The 23028-nt window shown below is 41.2% G+C and overlaps 1 long non-coding RNA gene across 2 annotated transcripts in view; it reads left to right on the top strand.

Moving 5' to 3' along the window:
* LOC140702665 (uncharacterized) overlaps positions 1 to 23028 on the top strand; it is a 99356-nt gene that overhangs the window by 65209 nt on the left and 11119 nt on the right. The window contains exon 3 of one of the 2 annotated variants that reach the window (XR_013543046.1): positions 11043 to 11226. The exons of the other annotated variant lie outside the window; for it this stretch is intronic. This is a non-coding gene — a long non-coding RNA (uncharacterized LOC140702665). The remainder of the gene's footprint in view (positions 1 to 11042; positions 11227 to 23028) is intronic. 2 annotated transcript variants of the gene reach the window in all.

Genomic DNA, 23028 nt, shown 5'->3' with positions numbered 1-23028 from the left:
CATCAGTCTATTGTGATTAAAAAAATCTGAAGTCTGGAGCCAGCTCCATAAACCTTTCATTAATTTGACTTCACATTCAAAGTTCACAAGTGGTTCATTACCTCATTTATGATATTACCTTCCAGGAGTTATGTCTGAACAAGGTGTAAATAGGTGTAAGAGGCAGAAAGCCAAACAAAGGAATGCGAAAACCTCTCACTCCCAATTTTATCACATTTCTCCAAAGCTCAAGTATGTATTCGTCCTGTCGTCTTTTTGTATCAATCTTCCATAATTTTGTACACATTTTCTGCTTTTTTTCTAATTCATTTCCACATACATTCCACTAATGTATGTATTTCTGTTTTGATCAAAGCATGTTTCTGTGTATTTTTCCAATTGTTTGGATTTCATCGTTCACATATTAAAATGTGTGCATACTTTTGTGTGTACTTTACCTGAAAAATCTCCTAAACTTCATCAATGTGTAACTTCTTAGAATAGTTGTGAAACTATTGTCAAGTTAACCGTGTAACTATTATCAAGATTGTCAATACAGCAATAGCTTTTTCCTTCCCTTACCCACACACATTAGTCCATAAGCCTTGTTCCTATCCTTGCTGAGTTGAGTGTTAAAGGTATTTTATTAGGCTTCACTTACAGAATTCTTTGATTGAGGACTCTTGTTTTATCAGGGTTTTTGATTGAGTGGCAAGGTTCTACATGGGAAATTTTTTTTCCAGGAACAAGAGCTAACTTCAGCAAGGGAAAGCTGGGGAGCATGATTACCAGGTCTCAAAGTGCAAGCTGAACTCAGAATTGTTGTGCTTTCATGGACTCCCAGGCAGAGAGAGAGAGAAAAAAAAAATCTCAAGGTGAACAGGGCCACAGAAGGAGCAACTCTGATTTTATTGTGTGTGGTGGCTTTAATGCTTGGATACACACTTATGCACACATAGTGTATTATTTTGCAATTATTGCACAAGCTCCCTCCCACTGTGTCATCTCCAGTTCTGTCCCTGGGATCTATGGAAATAGGAAGCTGCTGTCCTAACCACCATATTGGGTAGTCAGGAAGTGGGGCATCATGCCTAGGGATCCTGGGAACTACATATAATTCAAAAATTCACATAGATTGTCTATTTACATTGTCTTGTTTTATTTTTATGGTTGTTAGCTGCCTAGAGTGGTCCTCTCGGACCAGATAGGCGGGGTATAAAGCAAATAAATAAATAAATAAATAAATAGATCTCCAAACTCATACACATATGCCATGACCTTTGCGTCTGCAAAACAGAATGAACACTTACTCCTCCTTCCTTCTGAGCAGCTGATGTCTTTTATAAGTCACATGGTGCTTTAGAACACAACAGCCATCAGAGTTTTTGGTGAACATGATGGAAGAAGGACTAACCTTGGATGATACTGGTGATGGGCACAAGGGGGTTGCCACAAGATGACCACGACAGAAGCCCCAGGCCAGTCAGGGCTTAGCATGGGGGCGGAACTACTTAGGCAAACTTGCAAGGAGGAGTTCTCTTCCTGGTCTGTCTGAAAGGAATAAATTCACACCAGAACAGAAGCAAGCCAGTGAGTATAAGGTCAAACTTCACCTATTCCTCTATTGTGTTGTTATGTAGTAGAATACATAGTTTCTGGATTGGCTAGTCCCTGCAGTTGTCTGATTCCTTTGTTGTTGTTGTTATTCTTGTTTTTCTTTTTCTCAACTTTGTGAGGTGGTTTGGGGATGTGGCTATATACTATGGAGAGGAGACATGTGTGTCCATTTCCATCTTCAGTATGGGCATGCCCTTAAAGTGTCTTGGGGTGAAGGATGTAAGCAAATATCCAGCTTGGGGGCTGAGGCACTCACTTCATTCCCATGTGTCTGAAGGGATGGCATAGCATCCCCACAGTTTCCCATTTCCCATCATCTCCCAGTTTTCCCTAGAAAGAAAGTTGCAGGGAGTTCATCAGTTAGAAGACAGGTCCCATCCCTATATGATAAGCCAAAGTGGTTACAGCTGTAACCAATAAAACTGGCATATTTTATTCCAAATGATGGTGAGTTTATTTCACCACACCTGTAAAAAATCCTGAAAACTTCCTGACCTCCTCTACAGGCCTTTGAAAGTGTCAAGAAGCCTGGATTGTTTTTATCCCTTGTGTTTCCAGGATTACACATCTTATTGTGATTATGTAATAAAACAGATACCCCCCAAACAACTGAACAGTTGCTTTAATGAACAGATAAGAAACAGGATTGTTGAATAGATACTATAGGATAGGAAAATGTGCATTGATGGTACTGTATAAACAAAGGATGCAGTTAAATATATCATAGAAGGGACTGAAGGTCCTGGAACACTGAAAGTCATAAGATCTGCTGTCAGATGTATCACACCAATTAATTTTATTTATTATATTTCTGCTGCAATTAATTTCGTGCTGCGTCTGTTATTTTCCTTAATTTTCATGTAAACTACACAAATAACTCTAGACATTAAATGGCAAAGAATGGTCATAAATAAATAAAATGTATTTTTAAAATATATTTGCTCACATGCATACATAAATGCTGACTGGAATGCAGTATGCATATTTTGCCTAAATCACTGGAACTGAGAATTGTTATTTCTGTCATCATAGGCACCTTCACAAATACAGCCACTCCCACTAGCAATGATTTGTGTTTGCTTATGTCATGGCAGCTTCTCAACTACTGGTAACACAGAAACTAACCACTCAGCTTTTTTCCCCTTATTATTATGCATGTCATTCACTCATCCAATGGGATTTCTTTTTTTAACGTGAATACTATTTTATAAATGCCCCCATTTTGTTGTTGTTCTTGCATGCTGTTCAGTTGCCTCCTACATATGCTGGCCCCATGAATAGTACAAGACCAAGTCCAATAGTACAATAAGGAAGTACAAGACTAAGATAAAACAGAATGACGAAGTCGCTGACAAGCCGGTGAGGCTTTGACAGTGCAACTAAGCTTTGCCGCACCTCCACGGAAGGCGCGAGACCTTCAGGGTCTCATGAGACTTGTTCAAAGAGTGGGAGAACGCTCTTCGCTATATAAGGGGCACTCTCCTCACTAATCATCCTCTTCTTTTTCTGGCACCCACCCGCCCACCCTATACTAGTGTGAGTTTTTCTGGTTACCTCTTAGGGGCCGGATAGAAATTTTTGACCTTCATCCTGATTGGCACGTGGATGGGAGTTTTTCCCCCTATCCCACACTGGTAAGGGTTGTTGGCATTTTATGGTGGAAATCTGGTCACACTGGCAGGTAGTGCAGAAAAAACAGGTATTTCTCGGTGAGTCCCACTTTAAGATCAGGTAAGCTAACAGCGCATCGGACTTCCCAGGGCTGTGAATCGTGCGATTCAGCACCTGGGTGGGAAAGATGCGCTGGGCCACTTCCGGACCAATAGTCATCAAGTAAAGATGGCTCAAGGTCGTGGGGTGTTTATTAGCGGCCAGCCGGGTTCCTGCTGTCCTTAAGACCATGAGAACCTGCCATATGATTATAGATTTATCTGTTTCCGTACTACAGCAGGCCCCCCCTTTGCCAATTGATTGGCAAAAAAGTGTGGCCTGTGTTTTAATCCATACTTGTCTCGCGTCTTTATTCCGGGGTTCGGGGGCAATACCACCTACAGCAGCAAGCATTATGAGCTGTGACACCCAAATATTATCAGGGATATGTGTCACCACTGGTGACCAAGGGGACAAAACAAGAGCTCAGAAGAGGCACCTCCCATATCCCTCATACACTCACACATAGTGACTAGAAGTGGGGAAAGGAAAAGAAAGCTAAAGAAGATGTTCAGGTGGCAACAATGGAGAAGAGCATGTTCTTTAAAATGGAGTTTCTCTGCCTCTCCCACTGCAAAGTCATGGATTAACTTAGCAAAGTCTTAGCTGCAGCAGCACTATGTTTAGGTCCAGCAAAATGGAAGGGGGTGGGGAGAGAAAGGATGGAAATAGTGCAGAGAAGAGTAGGCTCCCTCCATTGCCATTCAAGAAGGAATCAAAGAATGAATGCCCCTTACCTTTCCAAGTTCTGCAGTCACTCACTTTCTTGTGGCTACTTTAGGAAGTAGATCAGAGCTTTCTCCTGGCTGAAAAAAAATAAGTGGGGAAAACACTGCCCAGCTTTGCAGATTGCCACTGGCTTAGGAGTAGGGGAGCACTGGAAAAATCCCCAGCATCCATAATATTATAGGTTTTTGGGGGGCTGTTTTACGAAACAGCCCAAAAAAACCTAAAACAAAAAGTGAATTAATTTCTCATCTACATTGTCTTTCTTTCAACCTTATCAAAGTATCTTAGGCAGTTTAACTGTCATCACTTTCCTCTTAGGTCTGAATGCTATAGTCCTGACTCCCATTGTAATGCAATTAATCTTCTGCTTTGTTGTAATGGATGAACAAGGATATTTACTGCAGCATAAAATCCTAATTATTTTTGGAACAGATGCATAAAGGGAATTTAAATTAATGACAAGTGACAAATGTGGGCTGTACCTTTGAATCCTAGCAGTTCTGCATTGCAGATCAGTTTGTCTTCTAAAGCCAATGATGGTTTCTCCTCCTCCTCCTCTCCTACCAGAGCATAGACCTACGTCAGCATGGTTATTTTGAATCTGCATGTGACAGCTTCACACAGTCATGTTGTCTGGCATCCAAATCTTTTCAAGGTTTTTCATCCAATAGGTTCTTTTGGTTCTTGCAGTTCTTTTGATGTTCACTTTACCTTGAATAATCAGTACTTGTGAACTGTACTTTTTGTTTCTCATTATATAACCAAAGCTTTAAATGCAAATGCATATATATAAAATGCAATATATTATGTATATATAAAATGCAAATATTTTATATGTTTTATGATTCCATGTCCTTTATCCTTTGCTTTACTATGTCTTTGTTGGTCACCTTTTGATCTTAGCGTCCTACAATAAAGCCACATGTCAAACGCTTCTATTTTAAAGCCCATGATTCCACACCAAACAGCTGAATACAAGGATGCATAGCATCATGTGTACATATTCTCAAAACCAATTTGAAATGAGGTGTTTGTTTAGTTGCATCTTACATAATACACACTAGTGTTATGCTCACTACTTTGAGGGATTACGAGTATTCGGCTGTGACTGTCTCCAAGACCTGAATCTATGGCTCAGAAAGGCCTGCCACTGGCATAGTCAGAACGCACATCTGGATAGCACTCTGCACAAACTATATCTAAGAGCAGTGGGTGTAGAGCTAGGAATGATAGTTAGGAAGCAGTTCAATTTCTTAGTACTTAGGAACCCATGAAGAATAGATTTCCACTGTTCTTCAGTAATCTGAGCTCAGATAATTGCCAGAATGGCTAGCCCCAAGTCACCCAGTGAACCTCATAGCCAAGAGGAAATCTGAAGCTGAATCTCCTAAATCTTCACTAAATTCTCTAATTGGTGCTGAAGAATTCTGTCTGCATTTTCTGTTCCATGAGTTCTGCCCATTACCCTCAACTTCACAGTTTATTAAGTGCAGGGGAAAAGAAAGTTTAAACATTGCATGAAAGCCAATGCTAAGAGCAGACATGGAAACTCATTACTCGTAATGCATGATTGCAAAAGCCATTTCAAAGTTCTGGGCCATTGGAACCTTGGAAAGATGATCTGGAAATTTCTAGAAGTAATTTGAATTGTGGATTTATTTTTAAAACACATAAAAAACAATGCATATGCCTCCTGTCATTATGTGCCCCTTTTGATTTGAGAACGATCAGAAAACAAAAGTGGGGGGAACTGAAATTCCAGTCAACTTTCCTCCTCCCTCATTAATTTTCTTCTTATTGGTTGTTGCACTGTATGCACTAATTTGTGTTATCAACATTGTGTACAGTTCACCAAAGGGATGAGGAGAAAATAGACAATAAAAATGGTAGAGCTCTTTAGAACAAGCTGCTTATACTGATCATAGGAACATTAAGCTGGGGCTGTAGAGATAGAGTAGTTCCATTTAGACAGAAATTCAGTTATGCATTTAGAGGGTGGTTATACTTTGTGTATTTCTAATTGCCTCTAAAATGAGGTCCATTTGCCTAATCTGCCTGAAGACTTACGGCACTTTGGGCCTCAGGGATAGCAGAATGTCTGCCAATTGTGTAACATATGGATGGAAAGCATCAAAGTTGGAGGAGGTAAAAACTGGCTGAATTGTCCATTTAAATTAATGGGAAACAGAAAACGATGCCAAACGAAACGAAACATGAAACAGATGAATGGAGAATGAAACAAAATAATATCTGGGGAAAAAAATAGAAAAAAAATGAAAGAGACTATTTTCCTTTTATACTCCCTAAACGAGGATGGGGACTTTTATTGTATGTGGCATTCTTTTTACAGGAGACAACATTGTGGATAAAATTTATAAGACTGTAGTGTTATTCAAAGGGGCATTTTGAGGAAGAGGGTTCCATGCAGCAGCTTCCATGACTGCAAATTTCATGCATCATATTTCTAGATGTTTAAAATAGTCTCTGTTCTCTTATTCTAGTCACTGGTCAGAGAAAAGAGAAGAAGCTGATAGGTTGCATCCAACGTATGGATCAGAGCTGTGACAGCTCATGACAGGAGTTGGGGGGCAGGCCCCTGAATGGAGTGTGATACATGAGTCACGCACATGGGAGACGTTTTTCATCACAACTCCAACATATTTGCCACCCCTTCTTGTTTTCTGCTACCTACAAACAAAATAAGTCCTATTTGAAGAAGATATGAAATGTATTAATCCCTCCAGTATGTCTTTGCAAAGCTTGTTCCCAATTCTGTTTCAAACAATAGCTTTTTAGGTAACATTATTAGATAATGAAGGGACGTGGTGGCGCAGCGGGTAAAACCACAGAAGCCTCTGTGCTGCAACGTCAGAAGACTAGCAGTCGTAAGATCAAATCCACATGATGGAGTGAGCTCCTGTCACTTGTCCCAGCTCCTGCCAACCTAGCAGTTGGAAAGCATGTAAAAATGTGAGTAGATAAATAGGTACCACCTCAGTGGGAAGGTAATGGCGTTTTGTGTCTAGTCGCGCTGGCCACATGACCACAGAAACTGTCTACAGACAAACACTGGCTCTATGGCTTGGAAATGAGGATGAGCACTGCACCCTAGAATCGGACACAGCTGGACTAAATGTCAAGGGGAACCTTTACCTTTAACTATTAGATCAGGGGTGTCCAACCTTTCACCTTCCCTGGGCCACATTAGAAGATGAAAATTTGGTTTGGGCCGCACATACATTTGGTTTGGGCCACATGCGGGGGGCAGCCCTAGCCTTCCTCCGCAGCCCTGCTCCAAGCGTGCTTACCGGCAGCTGCGATCTTAGACAGCAGAGGCTGCCAGCTTCAACTCCAGCAGCTTTATGGGGCTGGGAGGGGGTCTGCCTATTGAAGGGGACGGTGCAATGCAGTCACACAGCCCCCTTGTCCCCTCCCCTCCCACTCCTTCCTTCCCTCTCTCCCTCTCTACCGTTGTGACATGCCCCGGCCATATTCTGGCCACAACCGCCGAGAGTGGAACTTGAAACTTTGGAATTTCTTTAAAAATAAAAAATTGCCGCATTACGAGCTGACCTGGGCTGCATGCGGCCCTTGGGCCGCAGGTTGGACAAGCCTGTATTAGATAATGTTGCAACATATTTATAGTCTTCTTTTTGGCCCAAAATCCTCAATGCAGCATACAAAGGTTCAAAATAAAATATAAAAGCAATAGAATTAGTAATCATAGAATAATTGAGTTGGAAGGGGCCTATAAGGCCACTGAATTCAACCCCTTCTCAATGTAGGAATCCAAACCAAAGAGGATCAGACAAATGGATGTCTATTTTTCTCTTGAATGCCTCCAGCGTTGGAGCGCTCACCACTTCCCAAGGTATTTGGTTCCAATGCTGTACTGCTGTAACAGTTAAGAAGTTTTTAGGTAGATCCTCAGCTTGAGTTCTGCAATGTGCCTTTTATTCTCCCTTTCCAGAAGAGATCTTGAAAGTAACATGTCAGTGAACTGCTTTACAAGTCTTAGAAATGGCTTGGCAAGTTTTTCATGCTTAATAGACCTGTATGACTTGAGATGGGAGATGCTTTTGAAGGAGGTTTCTTCCCCCCTAAAGCTGGGTGTCTTAGAAAGCTTATTGGTGAAGTTATCTTCCAGTTTCCTATCTTAACACATATTGAACAAAATCCTGCAAGACTGACATATATACACCAGCTGAAACAGTATGAAGTCTGTGGTGTATCGCAAAGAAGATTTAACTGCAGAAACAGTAACGATGTATGCATTTTTAAAATGAGGACTGGGTTAAACAAATATTAAAATAGCTGACCTACTTTAATCAATTTTGCTTTTAACAACACGTTTGGTTGGTGGAATGGTTGGGATGCGAGTCACTTTGTCTGGCATCTATTCCTTCTCTGTTTGTTTTTTCTCTTCCAGTTTCCCAAATATGAGTAGCAAACAATGTTTGTATCACAACGTGTATAGAAAAACATTGTGCATTGCCTCTGACTGAATCTTGAACTGAATCAGCCCAACTGAGTGTGATTTGTATGAGGTCTGGATCCAAGCAAAATGGTCATGTTACCGGCCAAACCTGGGTTCTAAGATTCTCTGGCAAGGAATCAGGCAGAGACGTAGCAGCTGAACTAAAGATCCAATTTTATTTTAGAAAGCATAATGCTAGAAAGGTCAGCTGGGACTTCCCTTAAAAGCAGAGAAGATCCCGAGCATATAGTGTACATACATTTTATAACAATACAGACAAAGAGTCATAAAAGACTAAGATTCTATTGGTCAATTGTACCCCAACTTTGGATCCTGTCCCTAATTGGATAATTGATGCTAACTACACTAATCGATTGGCTACATGTAGGAATGCATATTGTGCCCCCATCTTTCATTGACTTATGCCCATGATGCACCTGGGATGCGCCTAAAAGTCTGGGGTATAGAGTATCTATTTCCCTTATCTATTGGTATGTTTTTGTGTTGTCTTCCTGGGCCCTGATATATGACCTTCAATACTGTGTCTCCCTTATGTATGTTACTTGTTGGTTTCCTCCTGCAATCATTCCACTGATGGGCCATCTGCTACACTAAAAGGATGAATAGGTGAAAGGGAAGAGTTACATTGTTATTCTATGTCAACCATAAATACCTTTGAGCTAAATGTGAATGTTTCAGGGTTGGGTTCTTCAGAGGCCTGGTCTTTCGCTAAATGTACTGTCAATTGTATATTCATTGATCAATTCTAAAATGTAGTTTCAGCTTTCCTCGGTATCAGTCAGATTTGGTCCTGGAGAAAGCAAAACAGTCCAAAACGATTTAGGGTCATCTGGACATCTAAAACAAGCAGAAAAATATCTGACTGCAAGGAGGGATTTTGTGAATGAGAGATAATGGTATGACTGGGTGGGGAAGGAGGTGAATTTTGCATTCTACAGCTAGCTTTTCACCACTCCTCTTCAACGGCACTGCTTGCAGACAGTGCCACTGCAAGATCGTGAACTGGCTGAACAACACTCGCTACTAGCAGGGAGTAGGAGAAGAAGAGAAAAGAAGATGGAGAAGTCCATGTTTTTTTCCCCTCCATGGCCACTGCTGCCTACCAGCATAGCTTGACTTTTTCTCTTCAGCTACCTATGTGGCTGTTAGGGTTCTTGACGCCAGACATCACTCACATAGCTAATCATGAAGCACCCTGATTATGCAGGCATGTGGTGAAGCCAGGGAGAAATATGCTTACCTTACCCTCCTCCTTCTTCTCTGCTTCCCCCTCCAAGAAGTTACCAAATGATGGGGACAAATGAATGGTGGCAAGGAGCATGGTTGAGCACTTGACACACATTTTTACAACTTTATTTTGGGTTTTTGGAAAAAGCTAGTTTCAAAGGTGCCTAATACATAAATCCTTGAAGCCAAACATCTGGAAGTTGACAGCTTTGCTCCCTTCTTTAGGGTTTATCACATCTGCAAGTTTCCTGTACATCATTGAAAAAATGAGGATGTTATGGTCATTCGAGTGATGGTCAATGGGAGTCTGGCAATCTAAATTTACAAATGGATTTAGATCTGGGGCACTGATAGAAACAGCTTGAAAGATTGATTCCATTCTGTGCACAGATAGGGTTGGATGAGTCCTGAATTGTTTTGATCGGAAACAGAATCAAGCCAGATACAACAAACTGCCTTCCTAATCAAACTGGGGGACCTCTGCACAGTGCAAGTATATAACAACCTACAGAAAGAAATCATGTAAAGTAGATGCAAGAAAGAATGCCAGATTCCAAGGCTTTCCACTTGCTTCAAATGTCATCCCAAGCCTAAGTGTTCATATCCACCAGCTCTCTCCAAATCCTCTTCCCCTTTTCCTGGTTATCTGATGTGCCAGCATTGGATAAGTGTGATATCTGTGCATTAAATCAGTAAGTCTGAGCGTTCATCAGGAATGGATATGGACAGGTGTTCAGGCTTTAAAGCTACCACACTCACACAGCCCAAACCATTCTGCCACTCCAGTGCTGCTTACACTGAGATCTTTGCCCAAAGAAGAAACAGAATATTTCCCCGAAACCCCAGCCAACTACAACATATCAAACACTCCATGAAGCCTAACGGGCCAAATTCACTTTGGCCTCTGAAGATGCTATAGAAAACAAGCCATTCATGTCAAAGGAAGACTGCACCTGACAAGACGAAGGACTACTTTATTAATAATTAAACATGATTTCTGTGGTCTGTTACTGATGGAATATTTAATCATTTGTTCAGTCAATATCTTTGTCCCATTTATTATTCATTAAAGATAAATACTAAGTAATGCCTCTGGATTGAAATGTGTTACACCAAGATTATTAAGAGGACCCAGAGTTGATATATTATTTAGAAATCGATTAAACTTTTGTACAGATTTTAATGACTTAAATAGCCCCTCGCCTGTTTAAAGCTGACACTCTTCCTTCCTTCCTTCCTTCCTTCCTTCCTTCCTTCCTTCCTTCCTTTCAACAATTTCTAGGAAGAAGCAAGTTTGATAAAAGAACAACTGGGGAAAGAGCTGCTCCACATGGAGTAGTTTTCGCTGCGGCACAAACTGACTATATCAGCCAGGTCTGCCTCACACATCCACAAGCACTTTTGGCAATTTCGGATGTGAAAGTGTGGAAGCCTCCTGCTTCTAGCACCTGCTGTGCTGTGTCAAGGTAACTTTACTGCACTTTGTTCCGGGTGCTCTTGAAATCACAAGCCTTTTCATTTTCTTCCCTGGCTGTGTTTTGTTAACTCATTTGAAGGGGCTTCATGTATGATTCATAGAGGTGACTATTTTCCCATTTTTTTTCCTTCAGCGCTGGCATTCACAGGTAAGGGCAAACATCAAGAAAGCAGAACTGCACGTCCCTTCCCATTCAGTTGTTGGCCTCTTACTGTTGGCAGAGTTCCGGGATAAAGTTCCTTTTCTTTTTCTTTTCTGCCTCTTCTAGTCCAGTGGTTAAATATTGTGTAATGGAACTTTCACAGTACTCAGGTTTCTTTATTTTTCTTCTTCTTCTTCTTGATTCTGTTTTCTGCCAGGAGTTGTGAAGTTTGTGGTCTTCTAGATGTTGTTGCCTAGCAACTCTCATCAGCCCCAGACAGCACAGTCAATGGTGAAGGGTCATGGGAATTGCCATCTAACAACATCAGGAGGACCCACAAGTTGCTCAACTCCTGTTCCAATCCTGTATTACTAGTACATATCCTTTGAAACTATCTGAATACTTTGGACTTGTTGTTGTTTAGTCGTTAAGTCATGTCCGACTCTTGGTGACCCCATGGACCAGAGCATGCCAGGACCTCCTGTCTTCCACTGCCTCGTGGAATTTGGTCAGATTCATGTTGGTAGCTTTGGTGACACTGTCCAATTATCTTGTCCTCTGTTGTCCCCTTCTACTCTTGCCTTAACATTTTCCCAACATCAGGGTCTTTGGGCTAGGAATACTTTGGGCTGGGAATCAAGAAATACTTCAGTGTCTGATATGGTTCATAAATGCATTCATGACTAAAGTTTTGTCTTACTCAACCCTTGTGAATCTTTCCCAGAAAGATTATCTATACATCTGAACCCAAGCACTGGAAAGAGAGTAATCTATGTGTTATAACACAAGCTGCAATATTAATCTACTTGCCAAGGAGCCAGTCCCATTGATCATGATTCTGCTCAACATTCACACACATGGAACTCCAACTGCAGAAGCTGCTATAGTAATTTGATGAGGTGCTAGTTGGGTGCTTGGTTGTGTGCAACCAACATTTTGCCATATCACCATGGTAGCTTCCATAGCTGGAGTACCAGAAATATTGAATAAGATACCGGTGACTGAATTCAGTGGGGTTCACATGCATAGGAATACATTGTGCTTCCCAAAGAAAGTAGTTTTTTCAGAGTTTGCTTGGTGGAATTTTAATCTCTGAACTAGAAGAAAACCTGTCAGTAGTGCATAATTTCCAGCCCAATAACAGGAAGCTTGATAAAATGCCATAAGCAGCAAAATATAAAGGCTGAGAGAAATGAATTTACTTCCACTCTAGTGTGCCAGGCTAATTCTCCTGAGTAGTTCAAGGAAAATGTGTGGAAACAGAGGGACTGTTTGTTTCTGGAGGTTAATATGAATGCAAGACAAAAAATTCTGTTTCTGGAGGTTAATATGAATGCAAGACAAAAAATCAGGGAAGACTGAAAGATCTGGGCATGTTTAACCCTGGGGTGTGGGGAGACTGAAAGATTCTCATGCAGAGGAGCAGGATCTGTTCTTGATCATTCCAGAGTGCAGGACACATAAGAATGGGTTCACGCTACAAGAAGTCAGATTTAGATTAAGTCTCAGAAAAATACTTCTTAAAAGTTAGCGCAGTACAACAATTACTTCAGAAGGTGGTGAATGCTTCAGCTCTGGAGACATTCAAGAGAAAATAAGACAACCATCTGCTAGATATATAGTATTTTGATTTGGATTCCTGCTTTGAGCAGGGCATTGGACTCAATGGTCCCGTCCCATGCCATTATTCTATGATTCTATGACACAGTATATAAGTTATGGCTAAAATGTTCCATAGGTTCTTTTGGGACTGAAGCCACTACTGACTATTGGTGTTACCCAGCTTGTGGCCCAAATATTCAGGCCCAGTTTTTTAGGTAGGGTGTTAAGATGTAGGAGACAATAAGTCAGAAGCACGGCCTGCAGTATGACAGTCTGGAGATGTCAAGAGCAGGGAAGTAGGGGATTGTCCCCCCCCCCAATTGCAAATTGAAAATGAAATATTAATAGAGAAGAAAGTATAGCCTTTGGCTGCATTCTAATAAACTACAGAATTTACTGCAGCTGTCCTGCTGTGAAAATGAGTACCACCTTCTCACCTGTCATGCCAAGAGACAGGTGAAAATAACTCCCTTTCTGGGTATGTCCACAGAGAATTGTCATAGACGTTTGCCCCAGAGCTTTTCCTCATTAAAAGTGAAGGGAGCAGACAGAGTGTAAGTATCTTTACTTCTGTAAGTGGGACGTTCACTGGTGGTGGTTGCACTGTATCAGAATATTTAGCTTCAGGGACTGAAGCATGGGTATGGAAGGAGACGAAGCTGAAATCTCACAGAGACACTTTTTCTGAGAGAGGAACGAACTCAAACATATGTTAATTCCTAACGGAGATGTTCTGTATTTTAATAACAACTGTATAAAGTTGCTGAGGTCTTGTAAAGTGTGTTGCTTGTTAATACTATTGCCCACAAGGGTCTAGCAAAGAGTGTTGTCCCAAATTATACACTTGCAAAAACAAAGTGAAAAGAGTTTGACACATATCTCAGTTCCTCTAGACAAGCTCATTATTTGCTTATGACCAGATAAGCAGTTGTATTAGCTTCACCTACAAGTGAATTAAGCTGTGTTGGAAAGCATACCAGGATTGGACAGAGGGTTTCCACGTGTTCAAAACTCCTATTTTTCTAGAATACTTGAAGCTAGAAGAACATTAGCAATGGAAAACAAAGATTTGGAGTCCTTGGCTTACACTGGGAAGTGCTAGGGAATTGCAACTCAGATGCAGTGGGTGAGATTAATTTGGGAAATAAATTAGCTGTGATTCTGAAAAGCAAATGCATAGTTTGTGGTCTGAAAGCACACAAACATATCTTTTGGTTTCACACAATTTAGAGAAACCACAAGCTTTGTCTTCTTCTTTTGTTTTTCAATGTACACTTTAAAATGTACATAATTTAAAACGTGTAGATTTTGAGAAAGGGCACAAACTCCTTGGTAAATGGGATAATAGCATGCCATCAAGTCCATTCTGCTTTAGGGTGACCATTTCAGATTTTTATGGATATTGAATACTCACATGTAGTTTGCCATTCCCTTCTTCAAGGGGTGCTCAAGGACCGTGCAGCTTGGCCAAGGCCACACAGTCAGACTCTTCTGCTACAAGGCCTAGCAAGAAATCAAATTCTTGATGCTTCAGTTCAGAGTCAGGTACTCCATCTCATTGCAATGCCTTAAAAACAGTTAAGAAAAATGCAAACAAAAATTGGCATATCAGGAAACATGAAATACATTGGTCATCTCATAAATGAATGCTAAAAATGTAACAGATAAATGTTCATATTTATTTGTTTGTTTGTTTGTTTGTTTGTTTGTTTGTTTATTTATATCCCACCTATCTAGTCAACTCAGGACCAGTCTAGGTGGCTAACAATCAAAAAATAATAAGAGTAAACATATATAACACAGCATAAATAATAAAAACCTTATGAAGAAAACCAGTGGAGGGGGAAAGAAGAAGGAACGTCATGAATTGTCTGGTGGGGAGGCCTGCCGAAACATCCATGTCTTTAACTGATTCTTGAAGATACCCAGCGAGGAAGCCCCGGGAATCCCAGGAGGTAGATTGTTCCAGAGGCGAGGAGCCACCGCCGAGAAGGCCCGAATTCTTGTCTTCTCCTTCCGGGCCTTCCTCAGCATTAGGCTCCTCAGCCTCACCTCCTGGCTTGCACGAGTGACACGGGTAGATCTTGGTGGGAGTAGGCGTTCCACCAGGTATCGAGGCCCTAAACCGTTTAGGGCTTTATACGTAAGCGTCAACACTTTGAAGTCAATGTGGAATCAGATGGGCAGCCAATGCAATGCGGCCAGAGTGGGCGAAATATGTTGGTATTTTTTCGCTCCACTGAGTAACCTGGCCGCCGCATTCTGCACCACCTGTAGTTTCTGCAGCAGCCTCAAAGCCCCACGTAGAGTGCATTACAGTGGTCTAATCTTGAGATTATGAGCGCATGCACCAAGGTGGTGAGCGCCCCCATATCAAGGTAGGGCCGCAGCTGAGCTATCCGCCTGAGGTGAAAAAAGGTGATGCGGACCACCGACGCCACCTGTGATTCCATGGTGAGCGCCGGGTCCAGATGGATCCCCAAGCTGCGGACCACTTTCATGGCGGGCAGAGTCACCCCCCAAAAAGAGAGGGAGTTTACCTCCATCTTGTCCGGGTTCAGCCTCAGACCATTCTCCTGCATCCATTGCAGTACAGCCTCCAGGCAGCGCTGAAGGGACAGATTGGCATCTCCTGCGGTTGGCAAAAAGGAGATGTAGGGCTGAGTGTCATCCGCATACTGATGACACAAGGCTCCACACCCCCTGATGACCCCACCGAGCGGCCTCATATAGATGTTAAACAGCATATCTTTAGACAGCAGGCAGTATCTAACTGTTGCTTCATCTACTCTGCAAAGAGTAGCATCAAACAATGCAATTACTTGATATCACACAATGATCATATTTAACCCTTATGTACCAGGAAAAGAAAAGAGTCAGTGCACTGGAGTGGACAGAGTGTCAGATGAGGCCTCAAAAAACCTGAATTCAAATTACTGCTCAGTCATAGAATTTCACTGGTGTGCAGCACTGGTAACAACACTCTGGGAGTCCTCTAGGATTGTACAGGTTGCTCAAAGCTGTAAAGGCTGGCTTTTCTTTGAGAGGCACAGTAGGGAATTGAACTCCCAGCCTCTGGCTCTGTGGCCAGGTATCCAACTCATTGAGTTATGCAGCTCAGGTTCATACAGTCATGTTTTGTTGTAGAATTTACACAGAACTAGACTACAAGATAGACATTCTACGATACTGTCACTTAAAGAGTTGTAAATAAATATCCCTGGGTTTAGTCACTTGTACAGTTATCTTTTTTTTAACAGAGAAAGACAGGTGGGCCAAAAACTGTCTTGGAAATGTATTGCTTTTCCCAATGGAGTATTTTTGTATTCCATCTAGTGCAATATAATCCAGTCTCTAATGCTAACCTTAATCACAACCCTGCTCTTGAATGTCAATATACTGAAATTTTCACAAGGTCAGAAATACCGCAGGACACTCTCAATTCAAGTTTATTTTTAAACCCTAATAGATGAGGGTTACTTAATTTTACCATAAACTGTCCTCCCATATTGTGTACTTTGTGGTAATGTATTTGTCTTTTCTGTTCTACTTTGACCCTTTTTCTTTGTTGTAATACACCATCATCAACCATGTGGGATTTGTATTTAGGGGAGTTCACATTTTTCTTATCTATAACTCTATTGATTCTTTTGTAATCCACAGTCTTGCTTTTGACAGTTATAAATTTCATGCGAAAGGAGCAGGAGGCTACAGACCAAGCAGAGACAGAAATGATCAATGGGGAATGTAAGCTTTCTAAAACCTCCCCTCTCTATGAGATGAACCCGCCATTACGTTTCACTCCACAATAGAGGGGAGTGCAGGTTAAGACTATCTACCCTGCTTTTGTTGTGGAGGCAACACTTTTGAACTTTATAGTTTCACCAAGCAGTAGGGGAAAAATTGCAAGGAAAGATTCTTAGTAACAAGAGAATACTAGAGACATGTGGGATCGTTATTATTTGTTCATGTATGCTTGGACAATAATCATGTGCCATCAAATCTATTCTGACATGGCAACATACTTCAGGGTTTTCCACGTACAGTGGTGCCTCACTTGACAAGGATAATCCGTGCCATTGAAATCGCTGTTAAGCGAAATCCTCGTCAAGTGAAATTAAAAAGCCTATTAGAATGCATTAGAAACCAGCTAATGCATTCTAATGGGCGAAATACTTCATCGTAAAGCGAAGATCCTCCATAGGACAACCATTTTTTGGTGCCTGTCCTGCGAAAAATGCCTCCTAAAAACAGCGGGGGGCCATTTTGAGAGCTGGTGGCCATTTTGAAACCCGCCGATCAGCTGTTGAAAGAACATTGTTTAGCGAAAAAACGGTTCCCGAAGCAGGGAACCGAACATTGCTAAGCAAAAAACCCATTCAAACATTGTTTTCTGATCTCTTTTGCGATCACTAAATATCATCATGAAGCGGATTCATCGTTAAACGAGGTAATCGTCAACCAGGGCACGACTGTACAAAATACTCAGAAGTGGTTTACCATTCCTTCTCCTGGTGACACCCTGGGATTGTGCAGCTTGCCCAAGGCTGCACAGACTGGCTCTTCTCCATGGAGGCACAATGGGGAATTGAACTCACAGCCTTTGACTCTGCAGGCAGATATCTAAACCGGTGAGCTATCTAATCAGCTACTTGGACAGTTAAAATATATTTATTTGTTGAAAACCTATAACATGGAAATAGTTTGGCCTTCCTTTCTATTTGTTTCTTTTTTTAAGAACACTAAGTTCTTTCCAAAAAAGGAAATGTGTGAATTTTTACTTAATTCTCCACAACAAACTAAAATGTAACTCACTATCAATTTGCACCAGCCAAGTTCAATTATACAGGTATTCCCAGAATGAAGAGGATTGTGGCATACCTGTCTGCCAGGTAGATGTCGACTTACATCAACAGTAATGTGATGAAATATTCATTGATTCAAATTCAATCTTTTAAGAACAAAGAAAAAAAGCCCTGGACCTGGATGGACAGAATGGGCCACTTTAGTTTCTCCCATATTCCACATTGTAAAATCTCTCGTTTTTTTCCACCACAGACATGGAGAGAGGCGAAAACATTTGTAGGTTATTCTCAAGAACAAATTAAAATGAACTTCTCATTAATTCCTATTAAAAATGTTTTCATAACACTCTTTGGGGTGGTGAAGATTTCAGGCCAACATAGAATGAAACAGCAATACAATAACAGAACAAGAGGCAGCAAATCTATCCTTGGAAACACCACAGAAACATTAGAAATGTTTAATGTGCCTTGATAGATATGTATTTTTTATCATGGTGTACAAAGACTTCTAAAGCAGGCACAGTTCCATAAGGAAAGTATTCCAAATCCAGGGTGCCAGCACAGAGAATAGCCTTCATTTTTATTGTTCCACAGAACACTACCTATAATGAAGGTGATTGAGAGAGCAGTGCCTCAGTGTGAAATGTTAAGAAAATGGAAGGGTTGGATGAAAGAATATAGAAGGCAGACCAGTTCAACGGAAATATTAAGGTCACAAGCTCACTCAGTTCAGAAATAAAGCTGAAGGGAAGTCTGAGATGCCCCAAACTTCACATTCAAACTGAAATAGGAAACAATTTCACTTTGTTCTCATCTGACTAATGTGTGATGAGTCTATTGACTTTTCAATTAAAAAAATAGAGACATCAGTCAAAACATAAATTTAAGAGAAAGATTAGTGAGACTGAAAGGTTGGTCAGCAAGAAACTGATAATTCCTCTTCCCAAATGTCAACAATAAAAGCACCATGAAAATTCCAACAATGCCATTGTTCTAGAATAGTGGTGAAAGTGGTTGAACAAGGACTTGTGCAAGCCGTTGGTACTTTCTTCTGCTGAACCAGGTCTGCAAGTGGTTGTGTAGCCACACATACAGATTACTGTGTAGCAGGCTAATACTGTGTCACTATAGTAGTCCATTAGCAGTCCAAGGTCCCAGCCACAGGACGGACATTTTAACGTCCTGGAACTGCGTGGCTGGCATTTGCCCTCCCGGTTTGCGAATGACGTGAGATAAGCTCTGGTCACATGCAAAGGAGGGAGGGCGAGTGGCTATTTAAAGGGACACTCGCCCCCAATGCACCCTCTTTCCGGTTTGCAGGGACCCACCTGCCCGCCCTCTTTCTAGTGTGATTTGTGGTCGCCGTTAAGAGACCGGATAGGAATTTTGACCTTCACCCTGATTGGCTGTTGGATGGAGGGATTTTTTGCCTATCCCACACTGGAGAAGGGTCTTTGTTGGCAATTGGTTGGTGGTTATCCTCAGTCACACTGGCAGGTAGTGTGGAAAAACAGATTGTCTCGGTGTGTCCCATTGGTAATTCTGGTAAGCCAACAGCTCATCCGACCTCCCGGCTCTGCGGATCGTGTGATTACAGGGGCGGAGGCGGCAAGATGTGCTGGGCCACTTCCGGACCAACAGTCATCAAGTAAAGATGGCCCAAGGCCTGGGGTGTTTTATTAGAGGCCGGCCGGGTTCCTGCTGTCGTGAAGACCGCTGGAACTTGGGATTCGCCCATTGACGGATAGGGGTATCTTGAATACCCTGCTTTCCCTGCTTCCACACTACCGCAGGCCCCCTCATTTGATGATGTCAGCAATATATTTCATTGGATTTGATTTAATAAAGTGTGGCCCATATTTTAATCCATATCATTGTCTCACGTCTTTATTCCGAGACCTGGGTGGCCAAACGATTCAGGTGTACATTGCAAAATTATTTTAATCAATCCCAGGAGGCAGATCTGGGAATCTAAAAGATATATCCTCCTGATCCTAAACTGCCAAAAATTGGCAAGACTACAAACAAACAAAAACAACATCCACAAAAAACACACCTTTGGAGGCACATGGTATACATGCAGATATGCACCAAGAGTACATGTAATCCTACAATACAGCCATTTAGTTTGAGAGGGGAGTTGCATTTTAGGCCACATGTGCTCAAAGAAGGTTGTTTCTTTAGAGAGCTTCCGTGTGTCTTCCTTATATCAACAAGCCAGGTAGGGAAGATAAGATGTAGTTCTAAAGAAATGAATCTTCACCACTACATAGCTTGCCTTGGGTAAGTGAAATACTCATAAAGGCTACAGGACATGTATCTATGCACATCACAAGCACATCAGAAGCCTTGCAGACGTATGATACATGGATTTCCAAGGCAAGAATGAATTCTGGAGGAAAAAATACATACAAAATTTTAACTACAAAAATGTACAGGTTGAGAAAGGCATACATTTGAAAACTGTGCACAGACAAATATCAGGAAAAATAAAAAGCACCAATTTCCAAGCAGGGGAAAAATATTGCAACCCAATATAGAAACAGAAAGGGAATGAGGATGTCAGTGGGAAATTGATAAACCTAGCAACACCAAGAATGTTAGATTTTTATATCACTCGATGGAATATAGTAACTGCAAGAAACATACCTTACTGCTGCTATTGAAAAGCAATTATTAGGGCTTTGAAAGAATCAAATAATATGTTGTTTTCATTTAATTGTTCCCTTTGTTTGCTCCTTTTATAAGCCCTCAATCAAACTATTATACTGATGCATAATATAGATATCTTTATATGGTTTAATTGCCTTTGAATATGCTTCATATTAGTCTTTCTAGGAAACCAAGAGAGGATCATGCAAGCATATCCATTCTATGGTTAGGTTACATACTGAAAAATTCTAAGAATAAGATGAGAGGCCTGTTGCTTTTGGAATAGACCCAGCAAAACAAACTCAACATTATTCTCCTAATCTTATATCGGACACTATCTGACCAGGAGAAATAAAGAGAATGTGGAAACAGTATACTGAAGGCCTATACTGACAGACTCCTTCAAAGAGGAATCCTATGATGAAGGACGCAGTTTTAGAAGGCGAAGTGTATGTAGTGCTGAAAGCACTAGGAAGAAATAAATCACCAGGGGTAAACAGCATATTGATCAATTCAAAGTGTCAGAGCTTTTCCATTTCTAATTGCCTTTGCCTGATTAAAGTCCTCCCACAACCTCGAGTGTTACCAGAGACTAAGGACAGATGATGAAGCATGCTCAGAGGATCTCCCCTTTCACTCACATATTTTCTGTACCCTTTCATTTTAGGCCTACAAATCCTTAGTTAATGTTTTGTCTACTTTTGTTACACATTACAAAGCCCATATGTTTGCACTGGCTGTTTTTTACTTAGGCAACTTAGCAGAGATGTGGTTTTGTTTATTGTTAGTTTATCGTATTATTATCGTAATAAGTTGCAATGTAACCGTGGAGACAGTTGTTGTAACAGGGGTTATCTGTAAATTTGGGAAATTTGAGAACCTGATATCAAATGGCACTGGGTTGTAACATACAGTACTTCTATCCAGAACTAGAAGCAAACAAAATACATTTTGGAGTTTACACTTTAATTATTTTGAACTGAAAATGGTCTACACACAGTCTTCTCAATACATACATAATGTTTAACTATCACAGAAAATATCCCATAATGATACTTATACACAAAGGGTTTCTGTTTGTTTATGTGAAGCCTGCCAGGTGTTTATGTGATCTAAAAATGTTTAGTTGTTCTTGGCCCCTATTTTGTGGTTTTGTCAGTTTATGTCAGCTGAAAACATGTTATCTGTATCTGATATCAAAATGAATTTGATCAGGAAGACTGTAACATTATCCATTTAAACAGGGAAAAACAGATGCACAAATGTAAGATGGGAAGCAGCTTGCTTGGCAGCAGTACTGTGAAAAAAGGATCCAGGGGTCTTAGTTGACCATAAGCCAAACATGAATCAACAGTGTCATGTGGCAACAGAAAAGCAAATGCATTGATAGGCTTCATCAACAAAAGTATAGTAACATGGTAGGTAATAGTATCAGTACTGTTTGTTTAGACATCGCCTGGAATATTGTGTCTAGTTCTTGGCACCACAGTTTAAGAGGGATACCAAAAAGCTGGAATCAGGATGGTAAAAGTTCTGGAAGCCAAGCCCTGTGAGGAATGAGTGAAAGAGGTTGGTGTGTTTAGCCTAGAGAAGAGAACACTGAGAGATGACATGGTAGCTGTACTGAAATATTTAGTGCTGCTATGTAGACAAAAGAGCAAAATTGTTTCTGATGAACAAAATAAGAAACTAACTAGACTTCAAGTGAAGAAGAAAGAAACTGATACTTGGCCTCACATTAATTATACTTATTGGTTGTCATGCTGTTGTGTTTTTTTTTTTAATTTGTTCCTACATTGACTGCCTGCCTGTCTTGGAAGAGCTGGACAGCGAACCAACCTTAGCAGAAATAAAAGCGGCCTTGGACTCCCTCACCTCTGGCAAGGCACCTGGAAAGGATAACATCCCCGCTGACGTGCTGAAATGCTGTAAGGAGATCATCACCACCGAACTGCATGAAGTCTTTTGTCTTTGCTGGAGGGAAGGTGGTGTACCACAGGACATGAAGGATGCAAACATCGTCACATTGTACAAGAACAAAGGAGACAGGGGTGACTGCTATAACTACCGTGGCATCTCTCTTCTTATCGTTGTAGGGAAGCTGCTTGCCCATGTTGTGCTGAAGAGGCTCCAGGTGCTTGCAGACAGAGTGTATCCAGAATCACAGAGTGGATTTCGAGCTAATAGATCCACCACTGACATCGTATTCTCCCTCCGACAGTTGCAGGAGAAATGCAGGGAACAACAACAGCCACTCCTTGTGGCCTTCATAGACCTTACAAAAGCATTTGATCTGGTTAGCAGGGATGGCCTTTTTAAGATTGGATGTCCACCTCGTCTCCTTAACATCATCAGATCCTTCCATGAGGGAATGAAAGGCACTGTAGTTTTTGACGGCTCAACATCAGACCTCTTTGACATCCAAAGCGGAGTGAAACAGGGCTGTGTCCTCACACCAACACTTTTTGTGATCATTTTTGCTGTCATGCTGAAGCATGCCTTTGGAGCTGCAACCGAGGGCGTCTATCTCCGGACTAGATCAGACGGAAAGCTCTTTAATCTCTCCAGATTGAAAGCGAAGACCAAAGTC

Source organism: Pogona vitticeps, chromosome 1 (assembly GCF_051106095.1).
Source record: "Pogona vitticeps strain Pit_001003342236 chromosome 1, PviZW2.1, whole genome shotgun sequence".
In the NCBI taxonomy this organism is placed as follows: Eukaryota; Metazoa; Chordata; class Lepidosauria; order Squamata; family Agamidae; genus Pogona; species Pogona vitticeps.
Note: the sequence above shows the minus strand (reverse complement) of the source record. Positions and strands in the feature narration are given on the sequence as shown.